At 40.0% G+C, this 21355-nt stretch overlaps 1 protein-coding gene across 3 annotated transcripts in view; it reads left to right on the top strand.

Moving 5' to 3' along the window:
- drpr (multiple EGF like domains draper) overlaps nt 1–21355 on the top strand; it is a 174012-nt gene that overhangs the window by 53119 nt on the left and 99538 nt on the right. For all 3 annotated transcript variants that reach the window (XM_083110765.1, XM_083110763.1, XM_083110761.1), the window contains exon 3: nt 14111–14160. The gene's annotated coding sequence lies outside the window, so the exon portion shown is untranslated. The remainder of the gene's footprint in view (nt 1–14110; nt 14161–21355) is intronic.

Genomic DNA, 21355 nt, shown 5'->3' with positions numbered 1-21355 from the left:
AACAAACCACCCCAATGCATAAATTGCAAAGAACAACACAATGCTCTAGATAAGAATTGTCCAGCTAGGAGGGAAGCTCATGCCATACATACACGTATGGCAATAGAAAATATTTCTTACTTTGAGGCTAGCCACAAAATACGGGGTACATATGTAGCCCCTCTCACAAAGGCGGAGGTATTACGATCACTACACGATCCACATACATACCCAACCTTACCTACCCAGGAAGCAGGTACCTCTTTTGGGGGACCACCGGCCTCTACAAGAAGAAACACTTATTCCAACATCGTGAGACAAGAACCTACTACAAATAATAAAGCTAACTCTACCCAGGACTGTACACCTCTGGTGCGCCCTACACGTGGAAGAAGACGTAAGAAGAAAAATAATAAGAAAACCTCTGACACCTCGGACTCTTCTACCAGTGCCTCAGATGATGATATTTTCCATCCCTCACCCCCAATAGGATCCCGAGCCTTTCCTCCGCCTCGTAGTACAGGAGCTGGTGCACTTGGGAGAATTCCACCCAAGAGTACACCAGAAAGTATCACGATTCGTACGGACGAGAAGGTTCAAGGTCAACAAGGCCTAACAGAGATTCGTTCCGATAACACTTTACCCCCTATGCGGACATATGGTGCCAGAGACACATTATCTCCCGAACAGCGATCAATATATCGTTCTCTACTTGATCTTATTCCGGATCTATGGGCCTCTGTAGTTAATATACCAGAAATACACGAACAGGAGAAAATAATTAGAAGAATACAAGAACTTACGTCCCACCTCTTGTCTATTATGTCGGGTCGTTAATACGCCCCGATATCTTTCATATTTATCTCTATCACCTCCCCTCCCCTATCCTAAAAACATGTCCTTGCCTGTTACTCTACAATGGAACGTGCGCAGTCTATCGGCACGTAAATGCGAAATTCAAGATCTGTTGGCGGATTACCGTCCACAACTTATCTGTCTACAGGAGGTGAAAGGTACTCATCATGAGAACTATCGGTTACCCCACTACATAATGTACGGCCCTCCCTTTGACCAAAATCAACGGGGAGTTGCTGTATATGTCCATGAAAATATACCCCATTCCGTAATTAACATTCCACATTCCCTCCCAATAATAAAAAAAATACCAAGGTGAAATAGCTGCCGCCCGAATTAAATATGCTCATTATTTATTTACGCTTATATCTATGTACCTTCCACCACATCCTCTTTCTCAGAATATCCCACTCTCAGCCTTGAACGAACTTTTTACAATCATTCCGGGTCCATATTTGATAACAGGAGATTTTAATGCACATAATCACATTGGGGTAACTCTCGGACGGATAGGCTGGGAACCACAATAGAAAATTGGGTTACTGAAAATAACCTTCTTATTCTGAATGATGGTTCCCCCACACATTATCCTCATAACGGATCCAGCCCGACGAGTATAGACCTCACTTTAGTATCACCACATATATTCAATAACATCAATTGGTTTAACGACATGGATTTAAGAGGGAGTGATCATACCCCAATTTTCCTTTCTTTACCGGCTAATTTATCGACTACAAGCACAACTGTACCTCCGGTTCGTCGCTGGAAACGCGATTCCATAAACTGGGAAAATTTCCGCACTTCTTTCCTCCGTTTATATTATAGTGATGATTCGGCTTCAGTAAGGACCATTACATATACCCAATTCTTGCAAATGCTAACAATCGCACTCGATGACAGCGGAACGAGACAAAAGTTTTACTCTTTTGACCGTTTTCCAAAACTCTATTGGTGGAACCCAACCTGTGCCGCAATTAAAAAAAGAAAGAAAATATTAGCAAAATTATACGCCAGATATCCTATGCCGGATACCTGGCGAGAACTAAAGAATGCCCAGGCGATAGCGAAAAAAACATATATCAAAGCTAAACGTCAGGCATGGAAATCATATTGCCAGTCTCTTGACCTTAACGTGCCAATTAGTATAATTTGGCGGAAATTCAATTCTCTCCGACATCCCCATGTTTCCCATCCACGTCCAATTGATACTTCCTGGGAATCAGATTTTATGGATCTTCTCACCCCCCCATCCGTTCCTATGCCTTCCCCCTTTTATGACCGTGAACCTACCGAATTTACTGATGACTTCCCAGCTATTTCAGTTGAAGAACTAAAAAATATCCTTGATAAAATCAAATCCACGGCACCTGGCTACGATGGTATTACCTATGAAATTCTAAAGCACTTACCAGTTCAAGGGTTCGAAATTCTTGCTGCGATTTATAATTATGTATATCGCAGAGGAAAAATACCACGTGGCTGGACCCAACATATTGTGATACCTATTTTAAAACCAAACAAACCAACCATGCAAGCCTCTTCATATCGACCTATAGTTTTGATACCAGTTATGGCTAAACTATTCGAACGTACCCTCCAACATAGAATCGTTTGGACACTAGAAAAACGCCAATTTTTCCCATCCACACAATTAGGATTTCGCATCGGTCTTGGTAGTCAGGATACTATTGCTACACTCACTGTTGCTATTCAAAATAGCCAACTCCTGAGACAATTTTGCTTCAGCTTATTTGTTGACATCGCTAAAGCATATGACTCCGTTGACATTTCAATATTATGCAATCTTCTTGATTCAATAAACATTCACCCGATTGTGGCTAAAATAGCTTGGAATCTATATCAGGAACGTATTCTGGTCTTCTGATTTCATAATGATGTGAAGGGCCCGAGACTGGTTCGGAGCGGAATACCACAGGGCTCCCCTCTGAGTCCCCTCCTCTTTAACATTTACACCAAATATATACATCAAATACCAAGTGCCACTCACAACATCATTCAATATGCTGACGATTTTTGTTTTTATCAAAGTACATCAGACACCACACAAGGAATTTTAGAATTGCGCAACCTGATTCATACTCTACGTGTTCAATTATTATCTCGCGGTTTATCTTTTTCTGCCGAGAAATCAAAAATTATAATATTTAACCCTTATACATCAAACCGACACCCTAACAATCTGACACATATACTACAGATTCCGGTAGTATCTTCCTGTACTTACCTGGGGGTTTCCTTTGATAGAAAATTAGATTGGAAAGTCCATATTAACAAACTGCTAGCAAAAGGAAAACAAATAATCAATATTCTAAAAGGTTTGGCGAACACGAATGGGGTGGACACCCCTCCATTATGACTTTGTTCTACAAAAATTGCTTTCGCTCTTTATTCGAGTATTCGGCACCCGTTTATGGTGGGACGATTGATACTTGGGCCGATAAAATAGACATTTTACAGAGACAGGCACTCCGTGTTTGTCTAGGATTAATGAAATCTAGTCCAAATATTAGTGTCTACAACGAGAGCGCTGAACAGGCCCTTTCATTTAGACGCCAGTATTCTACTACGAAATTTCTATTTAAAATATGGGAAAGACAAAACCATCCTTTCAATAAAACATTTGCAATACAACGACAACTGGGTGAAACTTTACCCTTGGATAGATCATGTTCTAGATATTATTTTTTGTATTGTTACAACATAGATAGAGAAGCATATCACTTAAGTTACACTATAGAAAATCCCTTGATTTACACTTTGAAGATTCCTACCGAGTCACCTGTCAATGTCAATTATGTTGATTTCGGTCGACATGAATATTATAAAGAAATTTGGCCAGACTATGACTTCATATACACTGACGGATCAAAAGATGACGAACATGTCGGCTGCGCATTCTACGCACCCTGCCAAAACATAGTCAGACAATTCTCCTTACCGCAAGACATGTCCATATTTTCGGCAGAATGTTATGCCATACACCAGGCATTGCTCTATGCCCGTGGAGCGGGATTTAAAAAAACTCTAATTCTAACTGACGCAATGAGTGTTTTATTTACACTCGAACGTTGTGGAAAAGATGCATACCGCATGCCCATTCTCCCGTCCCTGATCTTACAAACTACATTAAATCTCCGCCAAAATGATCAACGAGTGCAATTTACGTACGTAAAAGCTCATAGCAATCTTAATATATATCAGGATTTAGTGGACCAATACGCAAAAAAGGCAAAGAACACTCCTTTTCCTACTCCCCTTCGTTTATCCTATACTGATCTTCTACCCCGAGTTAAAATGAAACTTAATTCCCAATGGGAAGCTCGGGCACTTAATCAAATTGCAAATACGACCACTTATAAATGGTACGCAGAAAAAGTAGTCAGTCGACCCTGGTTTCATAAACTAAAACTTCCTCGTGAAGTGATAACTTTCACACTTCGCCTACGAACGGGACACGTTTGCACAAACGAACACCTAGCAAGACTGCATCAAAATCCCTCCCCTACTTGTGATTGCGGAGAAAACAAACAAACGCCAGTTCATCTCTTCTTCCATTGCCCGTTAAGAAGCAAATACAGACACGCTCTTTTTAACTGTTTACACAGAGCCAAAATACCATTTCCCATATCCATACCATCCCTATTATCGTCTCCTTCACTGCGTACGATGTGGATATTATATAGTTTTGCCAGACAGAATGGTATTCAATTTTGAAATTTGTGTGTATGTTCAAGCTTCTGATCAGTACTAAAATACAGTGAAGTGTAATATTACAATATCTTTACGACCACAACTTACTATGACTTCGATTCAATGGTACTTCTGCTCACAAGTGTACTACATCGCAGACCTTTGACCAAAACTGCCATATACCCGGCGGTAAGGGTCACGAAGAAGAACAAGAAGAAGAATTATAAGAAGTTTAATTTCTTTGAGTGAAATGGATTATATGTTAGGCATATACTGTAAGTATTTAGTTTGCAAAGAAGTAAAATAGACTTCCTTTTTCTTAGTGCAAACTTAACTTTGATTTTTATTTGACGAACTAACAGAGAGATATTACCCCATACCCTCATAGGCATCGCGTGAATGCTTTCGAGTCTTTCATGTGAACTTATTATTTGCTCTAATAGTTAAATCATGTTCTTTTGACTAAAAGAACGTGTCAATTGAATGATATCAAGCAACTCCCCCGTCCGAACATACATATTCAGAACTTCCTATGTTATTAACCAATTTTTAATAATACTTTATATGTAATCTCCCACTTCCCCTGTTTCGGCGCCCGTGTTTTCCAGCAATGCCCCTGCATGCAGAGGCTCTGACATTCACCCAGCCTCTGAGAAATCAGTACTTGAGGGTAACCCTGGGGTGAAAGCAGTCAGTGTGTGGTGATTATCGAATTTCCTCGGAATGAATTTTTTCAGAGATAGGGCAAACTAAGCACCCCCCCCCCCCAATAATAGTGTTGTCCCCTCAAGCAAACAGTTCTTCAATTTTAAGTTAACATGTTCCTGCAACGCTCTTAAACAAATTAGCTAACATTAACACAAATTACTGTGACTGAAATGAGATAATTTGTGAGAAACATATACTTTTTGGTTCATACTCATTTTCCAGGGGAGTCCGTGGAGTTGTAAGTGTCCCTTCATCAATTTCATCATGTCATTACTCATCCTCGTCTTCGCGATTAGCCAAAAGTGGCAGAAAAGCGAAGTACAATAATCCAAATCAATCCATTAAACAAAAGTGACGTAAAATATCAAAAGTATTATTTCTGTCACTATAATTTTTACGTTGCTGTTGTATGGCCGTGCCTTGTAATCAAGGGGTCCCGGGTTCGATACCAGGTGGAGGCATATTGCACAGTGGTTCGGATCCCACTTTAAACTGTAGGTCCAGTCCCGATAAGCCCGTCTGTGCATAAAGTGGACTTCAAACGACAATTCAAACAAATTCAAACATCGCTGTTACTACGCTTGTTCAATGCACTCAGTACCAACGAACCACTTACATTCAAGATGGCGCCAATTTAGCAGTTCGTGGAAAAATTAATTTGAGCACGCAGCTTTTGGCGCGATGGAATCGTTAAAAAGTAACATCGCTGGAAGCTTCGTCTTAACAGGATTTGGCAACCTTGCTGGTGATGATGATTGGCTCTAATTGAAGCGGGTACAGAAGGGGGACTCTCCCAGACACAGATCCCTCGCGAGAAAACCAATGTCGAGCGAGAAAATAGTCACGAGTGAGGAATAGAGGTCTAATTGACGTTCCACGTGCAACAAGAATTTAGAGATAGTACTGGACGAGACAAATCTTGCTATTGTCTCGAATTTTGAGACGACCTTTTAGAAATTGAGATGAGGACTAGACCAGTAATTCCAAAGACCCCATTGAAAGTCAATAGGTTTATTACAACCCAGAAGTGTCCGTGACTGTCCACCCTGCGGCCTGCACTGCATTTTTGAAGACAAGCGAGGCTCTGGCGTCTGGGCTCACAGCCAGTATAATCTTCGTGTTGCGTCGTTCATAAATGTTTGTTATTTTCCCTTGATCCATCTAATTTTATCACCGTTCATCCTGATCTTCGCGAAAAAGTGGCAGAAAGGCGAAGAGAAATTAATGAAATTAATTAATATCCACCGTTATAATTCCACCCCTCCCCCTAAAAATATGTGTACGTTAGTTTAGGTAAGGAGTTTGCGTTAAAAAAGGGAGAAAGAGGTAGAAATATATATATATATAAAGAATGAGACAGGAACTGGTAGAGGAAAGAGAAGGAAAACAATAATGTAAAAAGGAAAGATAAGATAATCAGACGAAAGAAAGATGTACAGAAAGAGGAAGAAACAAAAACACAGTGAGGGAGAGAGAGAGAGAGAATATGGAGAAGAAAGGGATGGGCATTGAATGATAAAAGGGAAACGAGATGAGACAGAGTTAAAAGAGAGATGGGGAAATAAAGAGGTAGATTGATTGATTTGGTGTTCTAAGTCCACTTTATGCACAGTAAGGCTAATCGGGACTGGACCTACAGTTTAAAGTTGGATCCGAACCACTTGTGCCCGAACCCGGGACCCCTTGATTACAAGGCGACGACGCTACCACTGCGCCATCGGGGAGGCCTAATAAGGAGGTAGAGGAACAGAAGTGTAAATAGAGAAAGGGTCAACATATAAAAGCTCTTTCAGGGGCAGTCGCTCCCTTGCCCCACTGTTAAAAAAAAGACGATTTTTTCGAGACCACTTTCATATTCAGATAAGCTAACGACACTGGGTCCACCAGAGTCATTTGACTGACAATCGAAACCTGAACCTCCCGGAAGCTATGCATTCAATTTGGTTGACTGGAGCCGTGTCAGAAGCTTCGGACGCCATGTTCGCGTGCTAGTCGAAATGCGCTTAAATTTCGCGTGGAAAACGATGAATTCGACACTTGAATTCAAACCAAGCACTGGGCGTATTAGGCGATGCTTGGTTTCGTGTGGTGTGCGACAAATAGTAGGCTAAGTCACATGGGCGGAGTTTGAGCTTTTGCTGGGGGGGGGGGGCAGACTCTGGGAGAAGCGTATGATGTACCTGAGGGTTGTTGAATATCCCCTAGCTTATAAGGGGTCCGGAGACCTTCCCCCGGAAATTAAAAAACAACAACTTAAAAACACTTGAGTTGTAGGCCTTTTAGATGTGAAAATGTTAAATTTCCTCCCTTAAGTTAACAAATATTAATTAGTATATTGGTTGTCAGTTTTAAAAAAAGCAAAACAGTACGATTATTGCATTTTGCATTTCATTAATTTTTTATTGATACAATATTCGTATTACTTTAAAAATGTTACGGTACAATAGTAAGCTTCAGAAATTTTAGAAAAATTAAATTGAAAAGTTCTTTTGATGCCTCAACAGTAACTGTTGACTTAACCCAGAGTCATTTTACGTTTTTCGTTCTTCAAACTGTACACATCAATCATCAATCAAATAGTCTAAGTCCCGCTATTGCGGCGCAATTACCGCACATGCCATCATGCCAAACGTCAAGATTTGCGGTATGGCTTCATAACAAAAATGTAGCAACTGAACTTAATCATGTGTTATTTTTTAGTCTTGTTTAAGTTGGGGGGCAGGCCCCCCTGGCCCCTCCAGAACTCCGCCTATGCTAAGTCGTCCTGTTCAGCACTTTTTAATGGGCATACAAGCATATGGGTAAAGTAAAGAAGTGACATTCCCTATTATCTTCTTACGAGTGTTCTGGGGAATTATTTAGAGCCATAAAGTCCAGATTTGAATTCGCCATTTTGGAATGAAGGTAAAGAACGTTTAATACGGTCCTTATCGCATTTCCTTTAGAAGGCGTTTATGGATTTAGGCCGGCAATTCAGAAGCGCCTACTGACCCAGAGGAAGATATTAATGACCACATGTGAAGGCTGGACGACCTTTCACTTTCCCTCTCTCCAAGAAGATGGACGTGAGACAACCCAGGAAAACTCAACAGGGTGACCTAGTTATCAGCGACGATTACAATTCGGGCAGTAGAGATGACCTTGAACAGCAGCTTGTCGTTACTCAACACTTTTAGATAGTTTCTTTGTTGTGCGTTTTGTCTTTCTTTGTCACGATTTGGGTTTATTTGTTTCTTTTGTATATACTCACGTAAGATCCAGGGTAAACAGGCCAGAAAGATAGCTAGCTACCCTCTCTGCCATCACAGCAACTCAATTCTTTTTCGCAACTGCTTTTATAAGGTAAACAAATCGATCAAGAGGGGCATGACTATCATCCAAAGCTCTGCACTGTCAAAGCACCCTATGTAACATACCAACAACCCTGAAAAAATCATTTTGTATTTCTTATATTACGTCACATTTCTGCCTCTTTAGGTTAATGAAATTTGTGAAGGTCATGTCCGGGCAAGGTGCCAAAACTGCTGGGGGGGGGGGCAAGGGTAGTTACTCTCTCTTGGTAGATAAGGTTTTTTTGCATAGTGCGGGGGCAAAAGTGCCAGAAAGTGGGGGTAACTGCCACCCCTAATCGCCGCCACTGCATCTCATATTACATTTACTTTCTCTCATGATATTCAGTTGTACGCCACGCGCGTTAAATTGTCGGCATTCGATCTCGCTACCGAAGTTCACAGGTTCGAGTCCTGGTCTGGGCATAGGTGTTAAAAAAAGCAAACAATTAACTCAGTGTATATGTGTCCCCTCCCTCACACACACACGCAAATTAAATATAAATTACTATATTTATCTTAAATTTAATATGAAATATACATGTCAACAGTCAGTTTGTGATATCCACTGAATACAACGAGGCCTCCCCGATGGCGCAGTGGTAGTGTCTTCGCCTTGTAATCAAGGGGTCCCGGGTTCGATACAAGTTGTTCGGATTCCACTTTAAACTGTAGGTCCAGTCCCGATTAGCCTTACTGTGCATAAAGTGGACTTAAAACAACAAATCAACCAACCAACCAACTGAATACAACGGGATTAAGTTGCGGGCCTCCGTGACGGAGGAGCGGTCATGGTGACGTGCTAAGCAACAAGAGGTCCTAGTTTAGAACCTTAATTAAGACTTTGATGTATCATTGTGTTTGCTCCTTCATCATTCATCTTCATCTTCAAGTATAAAATAGCGGCATGAATTAAGGAAAGAGAAACAAACGGATTCTTAGTTATCTGAACAGGCGAGAACAAGACTGTCTAATCTGGTTACGGTACATATTTCCTGGAAATGCATACTCCTTTAGAACTTATTCTTCCTGTTGGAAAGAAATGATAAACATTACAGTAAGAGAAGTATGTACAATCTGTATGTCGGTAATTGGTATGTATGTAGGCTTAAGAACATGATTTCCTTTCACTTTAATCAAATAAATTGCCTCATTTCCTACCAACGCACTTCAGTGGAAAGCTACGAGTTTCTGGGAGGAAATGCAGATAGTAAAATCAAGTAAAATATCCGTAACCACACAGATTGAGTCGGGAGATGGTTTGATTCAGCAGAACATCCTGATCAGCGCTCGCAGTGACATCTGTAGGATGGCTTGAATCACTCGATATCTTTTATGAGTTCTTTGTTCTATTGAATGGCAGCCGATCTGTGCACTAGAGCGTGTACTCGTGCGCAGTTCACACTATTAATATACTGAGTATTACTCATTCATTGTAAGGCTTTATCAGAACGTTACTTTGAATGACTAACTGTCCTGAGGTGTTGTTCCGCAGTTTTCACCACTTCGTTGAATGATGACGTCATAAAAGTTATTCATGTTTGAGTTTGATAATGGTTCTGTTTTGTGCAATGTAATGAAAACATACGCAGGTATAAGTCAGTGTGTTACTTTTTTATGTGAATGTGGAAAAATGAATACTGGTTGATATTGAAAGCTATTAAAGGGTGATATAATTTTTTCGGGATCCAAGCGGTGCTATATTTCACATTTTTCTGGTATTTTGAATAGCTTCACACTTCCTAAACAAACACCACTGCGTGCTCAATACAGAGTAAAGAAATTATGACACTAAAAATAGCGCAACTAAGATTCTCTGTATAAGAATCTTGACCAAAATATCCTGTAATACGTAGCGACGATTTACTATGAGAGTCTTTAGAACTTCATAACCAGGATTTGATATCCGAATTTTGAGTCCACGGTTTGATATTTGGATTTGAATGTTATTACTCTCCGAATCCTGACTAAAAATTTCGTCCATAAGTTTCGCGGTGATCTAGTCGGTAATGCATAACCTTTTGTATTTTTTGCTTGATACGATTTTTAAAAAATCAGGTTACATATATGCACACGCACATATTAAAAAAAGTACTGTGTTGCTACGTAATCTATGTTCACTGACAAGAAAATATTTGGTCTTTCTATTTAGTGTACATACAGTCATGGAAAAAATATTTCCCCATAATGCTTTAATACCAGTAGTCTTATGTGGGAGGTATTTCTTTCCACGACTGTACAGCTCGAAGATTGATTGAGTTGGTGTTTTAAGTCCACTGTATGCACAATAGCTACGTATGGACTTATCGAGACTGGACCTACAGTTTAAAGTGGAATCCGAACCCGGGACCCCTAGATTACAACGCGGCGACGATACCACTACGCCATCGGGGGGGGGGGGGGCACAGCTCGAGTAATTTCGAGTTCGAACGGGGTCATTTTTAACCCACGTCTGTTTCGTAAAATCTATTATTTTTATCATCCACACTATGTGGTGAATGAATTTCTGGGATTATATAAAATGTGAGAGAAAACATTGAGAGACCCCTACACCTCGGGACTCGCCGCATTGCAAGGGTTGCAGAGGCGGCTGCTACGCCACTGATCATGGCCCAAATCTATCAAGTGTCGTTTTGCTTCCTGGATCGTCGGGATCCACCCTTCCTGACTCGGTTTATGTGGCTTTATAGATCCACTTTGCGGAGAGCTGACTTAACAGACTGAAGCTTTTGTTGTTGTTACCAACAATGCCTTTTCCCAATGGACATTTCAGGAAGCGACTGCAAGACAAAGGCCGTATCATCGTCGGGGGGTTCGAGAGGCATTCAACTTTCACGCCATGCTAGTTTTTATTTCGTTCTCCTCGAGGAATCCGCGCGAAGCTGGAAAAGCAATTCCCTCGCATTTTCCGTCACGGAACGCTTTAAAGCCAGAACTTCTGCCGACACCACCTCTTGCGTGGGTGATGTAACCCAAGACTACTAGAAGAAAGGCTGGGGTCAGACACGCCTCTTTTCGCGACTGCCGCGGGTGTGACGTCATGGGCGGACAAAACCCAGCTGAGTCTTTACCCCATACGGAAAGAAACGTGGAAAGGCTGATCTGTTTTGTTCTTTTCGCTCCTTTCCCCAACCAAGGGTAATTCCACATCAGAATTCACGATAAAAATTTTAGGTTTAATATGTAATAGCTGGCACCTCAAATAGTAGATAACCGTGTTGCCGAGAGACGACACTGGTATGTCTCGTCGCGTGAAAATGCCGTCTCTTCTCGTGTCTAGTCTCGTTAACAACACTAATAATACATAGTAACTGTTATAATTCCCTTGGAAATACAGAACTTGCTATTTATATACGAGTGATGCTTAAATGACAACGTTGTTCAACTTCCGTCCTCCATTGTTCTATTATTTATTCAGTCAAATTTTCATCACAATCCCCCCCCCCCCAAAGTTAAGTGGACGCAACCAGCTTTCACATACCCGCCTGTGGGCACCCCTGTTCGACATCTCACTGATTATATATATATGCGTATATAAAGTGAGCCTCGACTTTCTTCAGTTCTATGTCTCAAGTTTTCGTTCAGTCAAAAGTTGTTTAAAGTGTTTGTGATATAATACACACGGAACTTCCTTACATTCCTCCCTGTGTAGTTCAAAGATTCATAAGACTCAGAATTGTAATCTGAATAAGGCAAATTAATGATGAAATAAATATCAATAGTCGAAGCAAAGTTACCAAATTTGAAGAAGTTAAGTGAAAACAGCTCCTCTCTCACTCAAAAGAGAGTAATACATGAGGTTGTTTTCTTTTACATATTCAACTTATCCATAATTTTGGCTTTCTGCCTTTCTTTATTTAACAAAATTATTTTACGCATTCAACATATATTTTTCTTTCTGCCCTAACAAAACGCATTACTAGGTGAATTAACCGAATTTTACCTGAAACTAATGTTTCACAGAGGAATGTGACGGCATATAAACTACCGATAAAATGTGTGCGTAAATGGCTGTGTAATCCAACTGTAATGACATACGTTTATGTCGGATCCTAAGTAAGTCTGTGTATTCACTCCCAATTAGCTTCTGGGCATAATTGCGGCTCTTTTTTTATCATAATTACTGCTTTGATTCGGCTGCGAAACAGGAGCGTAGAGCGATCTGTCCGCTCGTGACGTCACGCCTGACGTCAAGGACCACGTGATCAGGTATGGCCCCAGCCTTCTCCTCTACTAGTCTTGGATGTAACCTAACCAGGACAAGGAGGTGCAGGCGCTTTTAGCACTCGTCGTGCCTTTCTCCGGGCGAACTCAAGTGTCACCCCGCCATTTTTCTTACGAAGTTGACGTCACTGGACCACTTCCGGCTCTGTTTGACGCTTCTGCTTCCTCGCTTCGCTGTGATTCACCGCAGATGGACGATCTGGGGCTAATTTGTGATAAACTCTGCCTGTGGTATGATAAAAAGTTCCGTCACCCTGACAAAGAAGCACACGTGGTCTATCCCGCTCGTTCTTTCACGCCTACAATTAAGCGACCACCTCTTGGGATTGAATAAGATTCTCCATCCAATGCAAGAACAAAGGTAATGTAAACAGAACCACGTGATTTGTGAGAAGTGATTCGTTTCTTATGCGTTAGTTTTAGTGACTGTATATTACGTTCTATACAGGCCCGTAGCCAGACAGGGGCCGGAGGGAGCCCCCCCCCCTGCCCGGAACTGCCGTTAGGCCCCTTGACATTAGGTAAAACTATTTTGTATAATTTGTTTGCAGTGAAGAGTGAAAATGTAGACAGCAAATATTATTTTGGTCACAACTTTGTCAAAGAAAAATTCACGGAACATGAACAGCAGTTATTAAATTCGTTCATCTTGTTTATCAGCAGAAGTGTAAGTAGCGGCAAGTATTTAGAAGATTCTCAAGACTTTGCAAGTTCTTTCATGGGGGAGCTTCTTTATCTCCCGTTTAGACAGAAATCTGTGACACTGATGGCATCATGCACATTCCCTTCGCATCTGTTATCAAAGGTCAACAGGACAACAGCTCTCAAGTTTTGGGAACGAAGGGGGTTTCATTGCTTCGGCCGAGGGTGGACTTTACTGTAGGCCCTGTGATTGAGTATTGTGCATTTTTTTTGTGTGATATAAATATCTGTGTCATCTAAAGTAGTATGTAGTGTGTAAGGGATGATTTCAGTATCAGTCAATTAACACTTCAAGAGATCCTTTGAAAGAAAAATGTGGTATTTATATGATATTTATACATTTTATATAACTTAATGACCCAGCCCCACACATAATTTATCTTATAATATTGTTAATTTTTTTGAAAATGGACTTGATATCCTGTGAGCCCCTCTGGAGATCAGTTCTAGCTACGGGCCTGATTCTATTGTAGTTAATACTATATCTTTGCATTTAAATACTATCTTGGCATTTAAAAAAGAAATGAAACATGAATCATTGTGCGTTCATCTTTTGATGTGTCTTCCCCTGATAATATCTTCCTGTTTTTATCTTGTAGAAACAACCTCATACTAATGGAAGGAAGAATCTGATCTGTCGTAGTGAAATGTAAGTATTGACAGTAATTCTAAGAAACTCGCACCAGTCTTTCCAGTCTTGCAAAGGTATTTTTTTAAAGTAACTCAGTTACAGTTCTTGTTATTGTAAGTTACTCCAGTGCTGAAGTGGAGGAGATGCTAGGAAGAATTTCGCAAAGCAAAGTATCCTCCCGCTGTTGAATTATTATATCTGCATGTTAAAACATAGGAGTGTTCCCCCAGCAGCCCCCAAGGCTCAAGGAAACATCCCTCCACCTACAATTTCCACTTCCAGCATTGAGTTACTTTAGTTTGAGATATTAACCTATTGAATTGGTTGATTTTACTTCACTTTTCTGCCATTTATGGCTAATCGCGAAGACAAGATGAAATTAATGAAAGGACAATTACAAACGCTCCTGAGCAGGACACAACACAAGCCCGACAGAGGCTGTACGTCCAGACGCCAGAGCCTCGATAGTCTGCCAAATACAGTCGAGGGTGTACTGCGTGGAAGAGAGGTTGACATTTGCGTGTCTTCAGAAAAAGTCATCCCTTACACCCTTCAGAAGGAGTCACCCATTACACCTCAGTTTGGGATATAACTCGTAGAGCGTGTTGAATGCATAAACAGGAATTTCGTTATTATTTCGTACCGTTGCATCAGGTGTAATAATGAAAATATAGAAGTGTGAATAATCCAAGTAAAGCCTAAGTTGAAAACATTAATTTACAAATCTTTCTGTTTCTACAACAGACCATAATTTGTCTCAATTCGTTTTGAAAATACAGAAAAGTAACTCTTAATTTTGTTACTAATTACTTCAAAAGAAGTAACTAAGTTAACAGTCACTCATTTCGAAAAGTAACTAGACCATTAATGAATAAAAGTTATTTACGTTTTTGTAATTGTCGAGATTAGTACATATTTACATCTTTGAAGTTTACAATTAGGATAATACAAAATCTTAAATTTCCTAGAAGGAAACGCTTTTTCTATGCTTCTTTGCCTAAATGTTTGGCTTAGAAACCTCGAGAAATAGTGGAGGCTGAGCGACTTCATCTGAACAACAGGAAACTCCCAGTTCATTCACCAGCAGGAGATTCGAGATTTCATTCCATACAGTTTCGCTTCAGCATTCACAAATTGTACAGAAGAACCAATAAAAACTAATCATCTCGTACCAGTCTCATTTTTAAGCAAATGGCGAATTCTCAGCAGTATCTCAACTTACATAACAGTTGAAACAAGAGCCTATACGCATCATTGATAGGTCAAAGTACGAGCAGTTGCAAGAAACCCACTTTCCCTGTTTATTCGTGTGCGAGCCTTATCTTCAGCAGCGGTAGGAAACAGTTACGCCACACAGTAACCTCAGCGATTTGTTTTTGTACATCTGCACATTGATGTGAGGTTGCGTGCCATTTTTCTGACTCGTATATGCTAAATGGGACTTCCAACATTCTGGTGGTGAAAGTTAGCAACAGTCTCGAAGCTGTAATGGAGTTTTGGTGCTGAATTTTCCAGTAAAAAGAGAAGAAAGTGACATTGAAACGGCTGTTCTTCTGCGAACACTCATGCATTATGTAACCCGCCAGATACACCACGTCGCCCCATTTCACGTACTGCACGCATGATCGCGTACATACAAGCCCGTATTTGTGTCGCCGGTAGCCCTAACTGTTAAACCATCTCAAATTACCTCTGTGAAGAGGCGCGTGTCGGTTTCCTCTGTAGCCTACATTTAAATCCGACCACCTTTTTCTCAGACTTATTTTGTTTTGGTTGGTTTTCATCACTCTTTACGCTTGGGTGGTAGACTCCCATCGCCGATGGACGTTCTGGGTTCGAGTCCAGTCCTGGGTCCAATCATCATTCATGGGAAACGCATTGGTCCAGTCAGTTAGTCGACCTCCGTGGCGAAGTGGTTAGCACATCGCGCTAAAACGCCAGGGGTCCCAGTTCGAATCCCGGTTCAGACATGGATGTTTGTGTTCGTCTATCCTGAATGAAAAAGAGAATTGAGATTAATTTATATGAGTTTATGTGTGGGGAAGGCTGCCGCTTAGGGCGGAATTTTTCCGACTATGTCCCTGTATACGGCGGCTCTGGAGTTTACCCAGCCTCCTATAGAACGGGTACCAGTGTTGCCACAATCTGTAAGCACAATTTCCCTTTGCAAGGGATAAAATTTCCCTTTTTCGGCCATTTTTTCCCTTCATCTAAAGAATTAATAATAATAATAATAATAAATATTATCGTTGATCCATGTTCGTATGTATGTATAAAATGTTAAACAATTTAACTTTGAAATGCTACGACGCCAGTGGTCCCGGGTTCAAATCCCGGCCTGGGATGGCTGTTTGTGAGTGTCCATTCATAAATTTCATCATATCATCTTTGCAATTAGCCACCCACTCTCAAAGCCGGGACATAAGGGTGTGAATGTCAATAACCTCCAGCCCCAAACGGTAGCCAGTTGTGGACCAACTCTTCCTCTCAGAAAAAAGTAGGCCTATACGACAATTTTTTTTTTAAAAAAAATTCTCATTTTCAAAACTGGAATCTCTTATAATGTTTAATATAATTAATATTGAGTCTGTCTTAATATTTCCCTGAAAATTCGCAATTTTTCATCGAATTTCCCTTTTCCCTTAAAATTAGCTCCAAATTTCCCTTCATGTGGCAACACTGACGGCTACCTGGTCACACCACCTCCACAACTACCGAGCTCGCGAATTATGTGTAGCCCAGACCCCAATGAGTCTCCATGTTTTGTTGCAATGCACGGGGTAATATTTGAAACATCATCATCGTCGCGATTATATTAACGACACAGAAAAACAACGTAAATTAGAATTATACAGAATGCATAGCTACTCTACCAAATTCATATTAGTGAGCCAGCCTTTAACTAACGAAAAATAACTAACGGAAACTACGATCTGTGTTCGAATTCGAATCTGAGAGCAGGGTAATTCATTTGTCTATCTAATGTATCTCCACCGGGAATTCAAGCTTTTACCCCCTGGTTACAAGGCGGCAACATTACCGAATAACTACTGTAGGACCAACTTTAAAAGGATACAGGATGCGTGAAAAGGCAAAATACAGCTCTAAGTATTAAAAGAGGTCATATCCCCCGCCCTCCGGTCACATCTCCCATTCAGCAATTCTGGACAGAAAGAAAGGCTTGCCCAGAATTCGCCACCAGATTAATTAGGATTTGTTGGCGCATATACTATTGCAAACTAATTTTCCTAGCACTGATCTGTACACTGTTTCCACGAAGGCACCAAATGTACCGTTAGGAGAAATACGCTCGCTCTCGGGGTCACTGACCTAAATTTCTATTCTCTTGACATCAAATGGCAAAGGCTAAATGCGCACTGTACACAACGACAGCTAAGACAGCTGTTGGCACGCGTAGTCTTTTAAGGTTAATCGTCACTTTGGTGTTAGCTGGACGGGGATCATGTGTTATAGACATTGTAGCATATATGAAATGTCATTATATGCGAGAAAAAATATTGCGCTGCGAAGTTCCAATAGAACACACATATAACACCCGAAATAAACAGCTCTTAAAGCCTTACTTCACCAGGCTAACATTAGTTCAAGAAGGACCCCAACAGATGGCAATTAAAATATTCAACCATTTACCAAATGATATAAAAGCAGAAAGTATGACAAGTTCCAAAAAATAAATTAAAGAAACTATTAGTTAATAAGGAATATTATAGTGTTAGTGAATATCTAGATTGTAAATTATAGAAAATTTGTAATTATATATTTAACTTTTATATGAACTGTACTGAACCCTCGAAATACCAATGTATCTGGTTTATATGGAGTAATAAAATTGAAATTAATAAAAAATTGAAATCCCATTTGGCATAATTTGAGAGTAACGTAACAGAATTAACATGTTACTTTTGCGGCACTTGCGTTAATAACACGTTATCAATATTACATGTTAGCATAGAATGTTAATTGGACATTATCAATTGTCTAGTGCTTTCAACTACGTTAAATTGATTAACTCACCAAATTTGTACTACAATCTGTCATGTCTATGGTAGGTTCGATTCCCACCACCGGCAAAAATAAATTCGTTCACTTGAAGACGAGAGAAGCGGTGCTCTACCGAAACATATTATTATTATTTATTATTAAACACAACAGGCGAATGCCCAATTACAGTGTTCTACATTTCTTGCTTTGAGTTTGTAAATTTACAGTTTGATAAGACATGTTAATTGAAGAGAGTGGAATAAAATATCTAACTATTATCTACAAAAATAGCCTACATGAATACAATATTTCAATTATTAAGTACAATGAACAACGTATTTATCTTTACACTCAGTATTTCAGATCTTTACCACCATGTACAAAATATAGGAGATACTAATATAATATATTATAAATTGCATAAAATATGGAAATAAAATAAACACAGTATAAATCAAGGATAGAAGTTATTTACCTTGAAGATATACATTAATTATGTGTGTAATAAAGGACCTGTAAATAATTGACACTCTAGAAAGTACGTACATATATGTAATTGAGTATAAACTACGAAAGAAATATACATTTACAAAAATTGCGTTTATGTTTACATTGTTGACATTTATTCTTCCATTCCTTGAATAACTTTTTTGAATGTCCCAATAGGCATGTGAAATATGTCTAATTTTGGTTCCCTTTCGGAACATCTGTTGTACAGTTCACACATTCTCCTGATAGGTGATTTATTTATAATGTTCGATCTTCTAGAATGCGTATAGTTAAAACCACTAGGCAATGTATAGTATCCAATGAATATTACATTCTAATATAGAACCATTGCCAATAACATTCAGAGAATTAAAACTACATTGTTAACTGTAACGTTACCTCGTTTACCTTCATAAATTCGGAACTGGAGGATTTATTTGCCAGGACGAAACATGCTTCGTTGTGTTACTTTTAACTCGTGCATGCAAAATTACACATGCACTACAGAGAGTACATGTGATACTTGCGTATTCAGTCATTATATCACAATGTAACGGTGACGCATTAGTTATACGAGGGTCACTATTTATATTTTGAGCCTAACAATGAAAAAACAGGAATTTGGCATTGAAAACTGCTTTATTGTTTTTCGAAGTACTCTCCTTTATGGTCAATACACTTTTGCATTCGTTCGAACCATTTGTCAAAGCAGTTTTTCCAATCTTCTTGAGACACCTCCATAATATGGTTTTTGAACGCATCAACGGCGTCTTCCGCCGACGAAAATCGTTGTCCACGCAATTTATTCTTGACATTCGGGAACAAGAAGAAGTCATTGGGTGCCAAATCAGGACTGTACGGCGGAAGACCCATCAATTCGATTTTTTGACTGTTCATAAAGTCGGTTGTTAGACGAGATGTGTGACAGCTGGCATTGTCTTGATGAAGAATGATCCGACGGCGTTTGTTTGTTTTCCGTTTTGACCGAAGACCTCTGGCAAACAAAAAGATTGTGTACCATTCAGAGTTGACCGTTCTACGTTCCTCTAAAGGCACAGTTGCCACATGACCAGTTTTCCCGAAAAAACAGGCGACAATTTGTTTCGATGTGCTTCGAGCGCGAACAACTTTTGTTGGATTGGGTTCATCTTGAAACACCCATGCAGTCGACTGCTGTTTACGTTCCGGCTCATATGCATATATCCATGATTCGTCACCTGTTACAATCTTATATACGTCTTTTGAAGCACCACGATTGTATTTATTGAGCATTTGTTTGCACCAATTGACGCGAGCGATCGTCTTTTTGAGTTTTTGTCAAATTGTGTGGGATCCAACGAGAACATACCTTTCTCACAGCTAAATGATCATGTAATATTTTATATATGCTGGTGGAACTAATGCCTATGGTTGCCTCAATCTCACAGTATGTCACATGACGATCTTGCAGTATTAGGTTTTGCACAGCATCAATGTTTTCTTGAACAACAACTGATTTTGGACGACCTTCGCAAATCTCGTCGGTGAGCGAATGGCGGCCACGATTAAATTCGTTATACCAGCGTTTCACAGTGGCAAAGGATGGGGCTTCATCGCCAAATGTGGAAGTAAGTTGATCGATGCACTCTTGTCTTGATAATCCACGTCGAAAATCGTAAAAAATCATCGCACGAAAATGTTCACGAGTTAATTCCATTTTATTGTTGTCGCGCAATTTCCAAGGCAACATAAACAACACAAATGAAGCTATTGACAAAACATTTGAAGTACGTTATGGTCAATAATGCCAGACGATTCCGTGCAAACGTCAAATCGCGCCTAACTTCAATCAGTGTTGCCAAGGCTCAAAATATAAATAGTGGCCCTCGTAGAAGCAAAGTAACGGCAAATGTAACACGTTACTTTGGAGTAACTTAACCAACTCTTTGATTGGGTATGTAGTCGAAGTCGTAGTTAGTTTAAGTGTTCTTATTTTAACACAACTTGCCTACTTCCTTTTGCTAATCATAACAGGGAAAAATACCTCCCCGATGGTGCAGTGGTAGCGTCGTCGACTTGTAATCAAGAGGTCCCGGGTTCGATACCCGGTGGAGGCACATAATTGTTCGGATCGAACTTTAAACTGTAGGTCCAGTCCCGATTAGCCTTACTGTGCATAAAGTGAACTATAAAACACCAAATCAACCAACCAACAGCGAAAAATACCAAAGAAATGTTTGTTTCAAGTCAATTTGTAGGATCAGACAAGTTATTCGGGAATGGGTCTATAGTTTAAAGTGGAACCCGAAGCACTACTTTGTGCCTCCCACAGACAATTGAAACTGAGACCACTTGATTACAAAGTGACACCGTTAGTCACTTTTTATAAGAGGCCCTAGAAAACATCTATGGATTACTCAAATTTCGAACCTAGGGCCCTTGGTTTTGCAGCGTGTTATGTTAGCCACTTCATTACGGAGGCAGACCTGGCGACAAATGATCATTAGATGAAATAAATCAACGAACGGACACACAGTAACATCCAAGGGGTTGTGACATCTTGAGTCAGCCACTCAACTTGGTATTCCTCAATGTGTTCTGATGCCATTTACTGTCAGTTACCTAAATAAGTCATTGTAATTGACTTCAGGAATGGACAAGACCCAACAAATGTGTTTCTATGGCACAAAAGCGCGATGGCGCATATGGTATGTGAAATAAAGCCAAACCGAACGTTCAAAAT

This window comes from Lepisma saccharinum, chromosome 24, assembly GCF_977018435.1.
Source record: "Lepisma saccharinum chromosome 24, izLepSacc3.1, whole genome shotgun sequence".
Lineage (NCBI taxonomy): Eukaryota > Metazoa > Arthropoda > Insecta > Zygentoma > Lepismatidae > Lepisma > Lepisma saccharinum.
This window is presented reverse-complemented; position numbering and strand designations above follow the sequence as displayed.